The following is a 6318-nucleotide window of genomic DNA, read 5'->3' on the forward strand; positions in this document are numbered from 1 at the left end:
ACTGAAAACTGTCAATAGGAACCAGATTTGTGTACATAGGAGAGTATCATGTTGAGAATCAATCAGACGGAGGATGTTACACAATCCAAATCAGTTCAGTTAAATATGCTGGTCCTGAGTCAAGCTGTGAATGGCTGATGATACTTCTTTGAGTCATGAGATTGTGCTCCTTCATTTCCTGTTCCTTTTAATGGCCAGAATTTCCTGAACATGTGCCTTCCAAACCAGGAAAAATGTCCCTGATGGTCTAGTGGCTAGGATTCGGCGTTTTCACCGCCGCGGCCCGGGTTCGATTCCCGGTCAGGGAACTGTTCTATTGAAAACTCTCAATATGTGCAAGATTTATGTTCATAGGAGAGCATCATATTGAGAATGAATCAGACAGAGATTGTTACACATTCCATATCAGTTCTGTTAAATAGGCTGGGGTTAAGTCAAGCTGTGAAGGGCTGATGATTGCTATAAGTCATAGACCTACCCTGCTTTTGTATGAGAAATTAGGTCCACAGAAGTTGCGGTGTCGATGGCTTGTGAGCTGAATGGGGAGAGAACATTACAGTGCATTTTAGCTTGATGAAAGTCCATGTCTTAAACAGGCTCCTCTTTTACATGTTGTTATATCAGGTCAACAAAGATGGCCTCTTTCACTCCCTGCTTCAAACAATCTCTCTTCTCGTTAGTACTTCTTTAACTCATTAGATGATGGTACTTCAACTCCTCTACATTTTAAAGCCGTGTGAATCCTGACCAGGTACCTTTCTAACATGTCCCTGATGGTCTAGTGGCTAGGATTCGGCGCTCTCACCGCCGCGGCCCGGGTTCGATTCCCGGTCAGGGAACTGAAAACTGTCAATTGGAACCAGATTTGTGTACATAGGAGAGTATCATGTTGAGAATCAATCAGACGGAGGATGTTACACAATCCAAATCAGTTCAGTTAAATATGCTGGTCCTGAGTAAAGCTGTGAATGGCTGATGGTACTTCTTTGAGTCATGAGATTGTGCTCCTTCATTTCCTGTTCGTTTTAATAGCCAGAATTTCCTGAACATGTGCCTTCCAAACCAGGAAAAATGTCCCTGATGGTCTAGTGGCTAGGATTCGGCGTTTTCACCGCCGCGGCCCGGGTTCGATTCCCGGTCAGGGAAATGTTCTATTGAAAACTCTCAATATGTGCAAGATTTATGTTCATAGGAGAGCATCATATTGAGAATGAATCAGACAGAGATTGTTACACATTCCATATCAGTTCTGTTAAATAGGCTGGGATTAAGTCAAGCTGTGAAGGGCTGATGATTGCTATAAGTCATAGACCTACCCTGCTATTGTATGAGAAATTAGGTCCACAGAATTTGCGGTGTCGATGGCTTGTGAGCTGAATGGGGAGAGAACATTACAGTGCATTTTAGTTTGATGAAAGTCCATGTCTTAAACAGCCTCCTCTTTTACATGTTGTTATATCAGGTCAACAAAGATGGCCTCTTTCACTCCCTGCTTCAAACAATCTCTCTTCTCCTTAGTACTTCTTTAACTCATTAGATGATGGTACTTCAACTCCTGTACATTTTAAAGCCGTTTGAATCCTGACCAGGTACATTTCGAACATGTCCCTGATGGTCTAGTGGCTAGGATTCGGCGCTCTCACCGCCGTGGCCCGGGTTCGATTCCCGGTCAGGGAACTAAACTATTGAAAACTGTCAATTGGAACCAGATTTGTGTACATAGGAGAGTATCATGTTGAGAATTAATCAGACGGAGGATGTTACACAATCCAAATCAGTTCAGTTAAATATGCTGGTCCTGAGTCAAGCTGTGAATGGCTGTGAGTGCTGTAAGTCATAGACCTATCCTGCTTTTGTATGAGAAATTAGGTCCCCAGTAGTTGCGGTGTAGATGTTTTGTGAGCTGAATGGGGAGACAACACAACGGTGCTTGCCTGTAGCTTGATGAAAGTCCATGTCTTAAACAGGCTGCTCTTTTACATGTTGTTATATCAGGTCAACAAAGATGGCCTCTTTCACTCCCTGCTTCAAACAATCTCTCTTCTCGTTAGTACTTCTTTAACTCATTAGATGATGGTACTTCAACTCCTGTTCATTTTAAAACCGTGAGAATCCTGACCAGGTACCTTTCAAACATGTCCCTGATGGTCTAGTGGCTAGGATTCGACGCTCTCACCGCCGCGGCCTGGGTTCGATTCCCGGTTAGGGAACTAAACTATTAAAAACTGTCAATTGGAACCAGATTTGTGTACATAGGAGAGTATCATGTTGAGAATCATTCAGACGGAGGATGTTACACAATCCAAATCAGTTCAGTTAAATATGCTGGTCCTGAGTCAAGCTGTGAATGGCTGTGAGTACTGTAAGTCGTAGACCTATCCTGCTTTTGTATGAGAAATTAGGTCCCCAGAAGTTACGGTGTAGATGTTTTGTGAGCTGAATGGGGAGACAACACAACAGTGCTTGCCTGTAGCTTGATGAAAGTCCATGTCTTAAACAGGCTGCTCTTTTACATGTTGTTGTATCAGGTCAACAAAGATGGCCTCTTTCACTCCCTGCTTCAAACAATCTCTCTTCTCGTTAGTACTTCTTTAACTCATTAGATGATGGTACTTCATCTCCTGTTCCTTTTAATGGCCAGAATTTCCTGAACATGTGCCTTCCAAACCAGGAAAAATGTCCCTGATGGTCTAGTGGCTAGGATTCTGCGTTTTCACCGCCGCGGCCCGGGTTCGATTTCCGGTCAGGTAACTGTTCTATTGAAAACTCTCAATATGTGCAAGATTTATGTTCATAGGAGAGCACTATATTGAGAATGAATCAGACAGAGATTGTTACACATTCCATATCAGTTCTGTCAAATAGGCTTGGGTTAAGTCAAGCCGTGAAGGGTTGATAATTGCTGTAAGTCATAGACCTATCCTGCATTTGTATGAGAAATTAGGTCCCCAGAAGTTGCGGTGTAGATGTCTTGTGAGCTGAATGGGGAGAAAACATGACAGTGCATTGTAGCTTGATGAAAGTCCATGTCTTAAACAGGCTCCTCTTTTACATGTTGTTATATCAGGTCAACAAAGATGGCCTCTTTCACTCCCTGCTTCAGAAAATCTCTCTTCTCATTAGTATTTCTATAAGTCATTAGATGATGGTACTTCAACTCCTGTTCATTTTAAAGTCGTGAGAATCCTGACCAGGTACCTTTCGACCATGTACCTGATGGTCTAGTGGCTAGGATTCGACGCTCTCACCGCAGCGGCCCGGGTTCGATTCCCTGTTAGGGAACTAAACTATTTAAAAACTGTCAATTGGAACCAGATTTGTGTACATATGAGAGTATCATGTTGAGAATGAATCAGACGGAGGATGTTACACAATCCAAATCAGTTCAGTTAAATATGCTGGTCCTGAGTCAAGCTGTGAATGGCTGATGATACTTCTTTGAGTCATGAGATTGTGCTCCTTCATTTCCTGTTCCCTTTAATGGCCAGAATTTCCTGAAAATGTGCCTTCCAAACCAGGAAAAATGTCCCTGATGGTCTAGTGGCTGGGATTCGGCGCTCTCACTGCCGCGGCCCGGGTTCGATTCCCGGTCAGGGAACTAAACAATTGAAAACTGTCAATTGGAACCAGATTTGTGTACATAGGAGAGTATCATGTTGAGAATGAATCAGACGGAGGATGTTACACAATCCAAATCAGTTCAGTTAAATATGCTGGTCCTGAGTCAAGCTGTGAATGGCTGTGAGTGCTGTAAGTCATAGACCTATCCTGCTTTTGTATGAGAAATTAGGTCCCCAGTAGTTGCGGTGTAGATGTTTTATGAGCTGAATGGGGAGACAACACAACGGTGCTTGCCTGTAGCTTGATGAAAGTCCATGTCTTAAACAGGCTGCTCTTTTACATGTTGTTGTATCAGGTCAACAAAGATGGCCTCTTTCACTCCCTGCTTCAGACAATCTCTCTTCTCGTTAGTACTTCTATAAGTCATTAGACGATGGTACTTCAACTCCTGTTCATTTTAAAGCCGTGAGAATCCTGACCAGGTACCTTTCGAACATGTCCCTGATGGTCTAGTGGCTAGGATTCGACGCTCTCACCGCCGCGGCCCGGGTTCGATTCCCGGTTAGGGAACTAAACTATTAAAAACTGTCAATTGGAACCAGATTTGTGTACATAGGAGAGTATCATGTTGAGAATCAATAAGACGGAGGATGTTACACAATCCAAATCACTTCATGCTGGTCTTGAGTCAAGCTGTGAATGGCTGATGATACTTCTTTGAGTCAAGAGATTGTGCTCCTTCATTTCCTGTTCCTTTTAATGGCCAGATTTCCTGAACATGTGCCTTCCAAACCAGGAAAAATGTCTAGTGGCTAGGATTCGGCTTTTTCACTGCCGCGGCCCGGGTTCGATTCGAGTCAGGGAACTGTTCTATTGAAAACTCTCAATATGTGCAAGATTTATGTTCATAGGAGAGCATCATATTGAGAATGAATCAGACAGAGATTGTTACACATTCCATATCAGTTCTGTTAAATAGGCTGGGGTTAAGTCAAGCTGTGAAGGGCTGATGATTGCTATAAGTCATAGACCTATCCTGCTATTGTATGAGAAATTAGGTCCACAGAAGTTGCGGTGTCGATGGCTTGTGAGCTGAATGGGGAGAGAACATGAGAGTGCATTGTAGCTTGATGAAAGTCCATGTCTTAAACAGGCTCCTCTTTTACATGTTGTTATATCAGGTCAACAAAGATGGCCTCTTTCACTCCCTGCTTCAGACAATCTCTCTTCTCTTTAGTACTTCTTTAAGTCATTAGATGATGGTACTTCAACTCCTGTTCATTTTAAAGCCGTGTGAATCCTGACCAGGTACCTTCGAATATGTCCCTGATGGTCTAGTGGCTAGGATTCGGCGCTCTCACCGCCGCGGCCCTTAGTTATGCTGCTATAGATCTAGAATGTGTGGGGCCACATGACACATGGAGCTTCTTTTACTATTCTCCCTCATTATCGCATCAATATATCAATGAGTTGACTCTGAGCCCTTGTGCAGATCCAGGACCTCAGTTGCGGCCACATTGTGGATCTTGATGGTGGATAGCGAATCAGAGATCGCGACCGTATTGGTGGAACATGTTGGAAGCTAATTGTGGACCCTTATTTTCAACAAGACTGCTTGATTTATAATATGCCTACTTATTTTGCTGATTTCCCAGTAACACCTTGCACCTCTGTCTGTCCTGGGAGAGGGACCTCTCTGAGGTTTCTACGTTTTCCCCCATGTTAAAAGTATTTTTTTGGGTAGTTTTTCCTGACTCTTTTTGGGGGTTGACAGAGGATGTCCCACCTTCTTAAGGCCTATGAGACAAATTGTGATTCGTGAATATGTCCTATAGGATTAAATTTGATTGATTTATTGACATCTAGTTTGAAACTAGCAGGAAGGATTTTAACTATGACAATGGAATTAGTCTTCCCTCTTTCTATACTCAATAAAGTTTTAAATAGTTTACTGATTTCTTATTTCCTAACACTGGCTGCATGTGCAGTGTTTGACAGCTGCGCCGCTGATCTGCTGAATATCACAGGCATCCGTTGTTCACACAGGCAGTAAGTATTCTGCGTGCCTTCACCGGAGAGACGACTGGGGCGTCTCTCAGGGTGATGGGGGTGGGTTCTTTCTGAAGTCCACAACAATCTCCACTGTTTTCAGAGCATTGAGCTCCAGGTTGTTCTGATCACACCAGGTCACCAGATGGTCAATGTCCCACCTGTAGGCGGACTCATCCCCATCAGAGATGAGCCCAATGAGGGTGGTGTCATCCGCGAACTTAAGGAGTTTGACGGACTGGTGACTGGAGGTGCAGCTGTTGGTATACAGGCAGAAGAGAAGAGGTGAAAGAACACAGCCTTGAGGGGAACCGGTGCTAGTGGATTTGAATTAAGAGACATACTTACTCAGCCTCACGCGTTGCCTCCTGTCAGATGGAAGTCTGTGATCCACTGATCAATGGAGTCCAATGCAATAAATATGGTCCAAACAGACGCTGACGTAGCATTTTAACTATGTGGTTTTGACCACTGTCCAGTTTCTCACCTGGTCCGTCTTGCTCCTGCTCTCTCTCTCGTTTCTCTCCAAGTCCATCCTCCTCTCTCCCTGTCTGTACTGACACACACAATCACACATGCACACAAACACACACGCACACACATACACACACACACAAAAAAAACAAGCTCAACTAAAACAATGATATATAGTCAGTGTTGGACAGTAACTAGGGACATTTACTCAAGCACTATATTGAACTACAAATT

General features: G+C 43.5%; 7 non-coding genes across 7 annotated transcripts; all 7 read left to right on the forward strand.

Moving 5' to 3' along the window:
- Positions 1-236: 236 nt before the first annotated feature.
- Positions 237-308, forward strand: trnae-uuc (transfer RNA glutamic acid (anticodon UUC)). Its single transcript has one exon. It is a non-coding gene; the product is annotated as a tRNA-Glu (tRNA).
- Positions 309-767: 459 nt separating this feature from the next.
- Positions 768-839, forward strand: trnae-cuc (transfer RNA glutamic acid (anticodon CUC)). Its single transcript has one exon. It is a non-coding gene; the product is annotated as a tRNA-Glu (tRNA).
- A 235-nt stretch (positions 840-1074) lies between these two features.
- trnae-uuc (transfer RNA glutamic acid (anticodon UUC)) lies at positions 1075-1146 on the forward strand. Its single transcript has one exon. It is a non-coding gene; the product is annotated as a tRNA-Glu (tRNA).
- Positions 1147-1605: 459 nt separating this feature from the next.
- trnae-cuc (transfer RNA glutamic acid (anticodon CUC)) lies at positions 1606-1677 on the forward strand. The gene has a single exon. It is a non-coding gene; the product is annotated as a tRNA-Glu (tRNA).
- A 461-nt stretch (positions 1678-2138) lies between these two features.
- On the forward strand, positions 2139-2210 carry trnae-cuc (transfer RNA glutamic acid (anticodon CUC)). The gene has a single exon. It is a non-coding gene; the product is annotated as a tRNA-Glu (tRNA).
- A 1316-nt stretch (positions 2211-3526) lies between these two features.
- On the forward strand, positions 3527-3598 carry trnae-cuc (transfer RNA glutamic acid (anticodon CUC)). Its single transcript has one exon. It is a non-coding gene; the product is annotated as a tRNA-Glu (tRNA).
- Positions 3599-4059: 461 nt separating this feature from the next.
- Positions 4060-4131, forward strand: trnae-cuc (transfer RNA glutamic acid (anticodon CUC)). Its single transcript has one exon. It is a non-coding gene; the product is annotated as a tRNA-Glu (tRNA).
- The last annotated feature ends 2187 nt before the right edge of the window (positions 4132-6318 follow it).

The sequence above is a fragment of the Pleuronectes platessa genome, chromosome 2, assembly GCF_947347685.1.
Source record: "Pleuronectes platessa chromosome 2, fPlePla1.1, whole genome shotgun sequence".
Lineage (NCBI taxonomy): Eukaryota > Metazoa > Chordata > Actinopteri > Pleuronectiformes > Pleuronectidae > Pleuronectes > Pleuronectes platessa.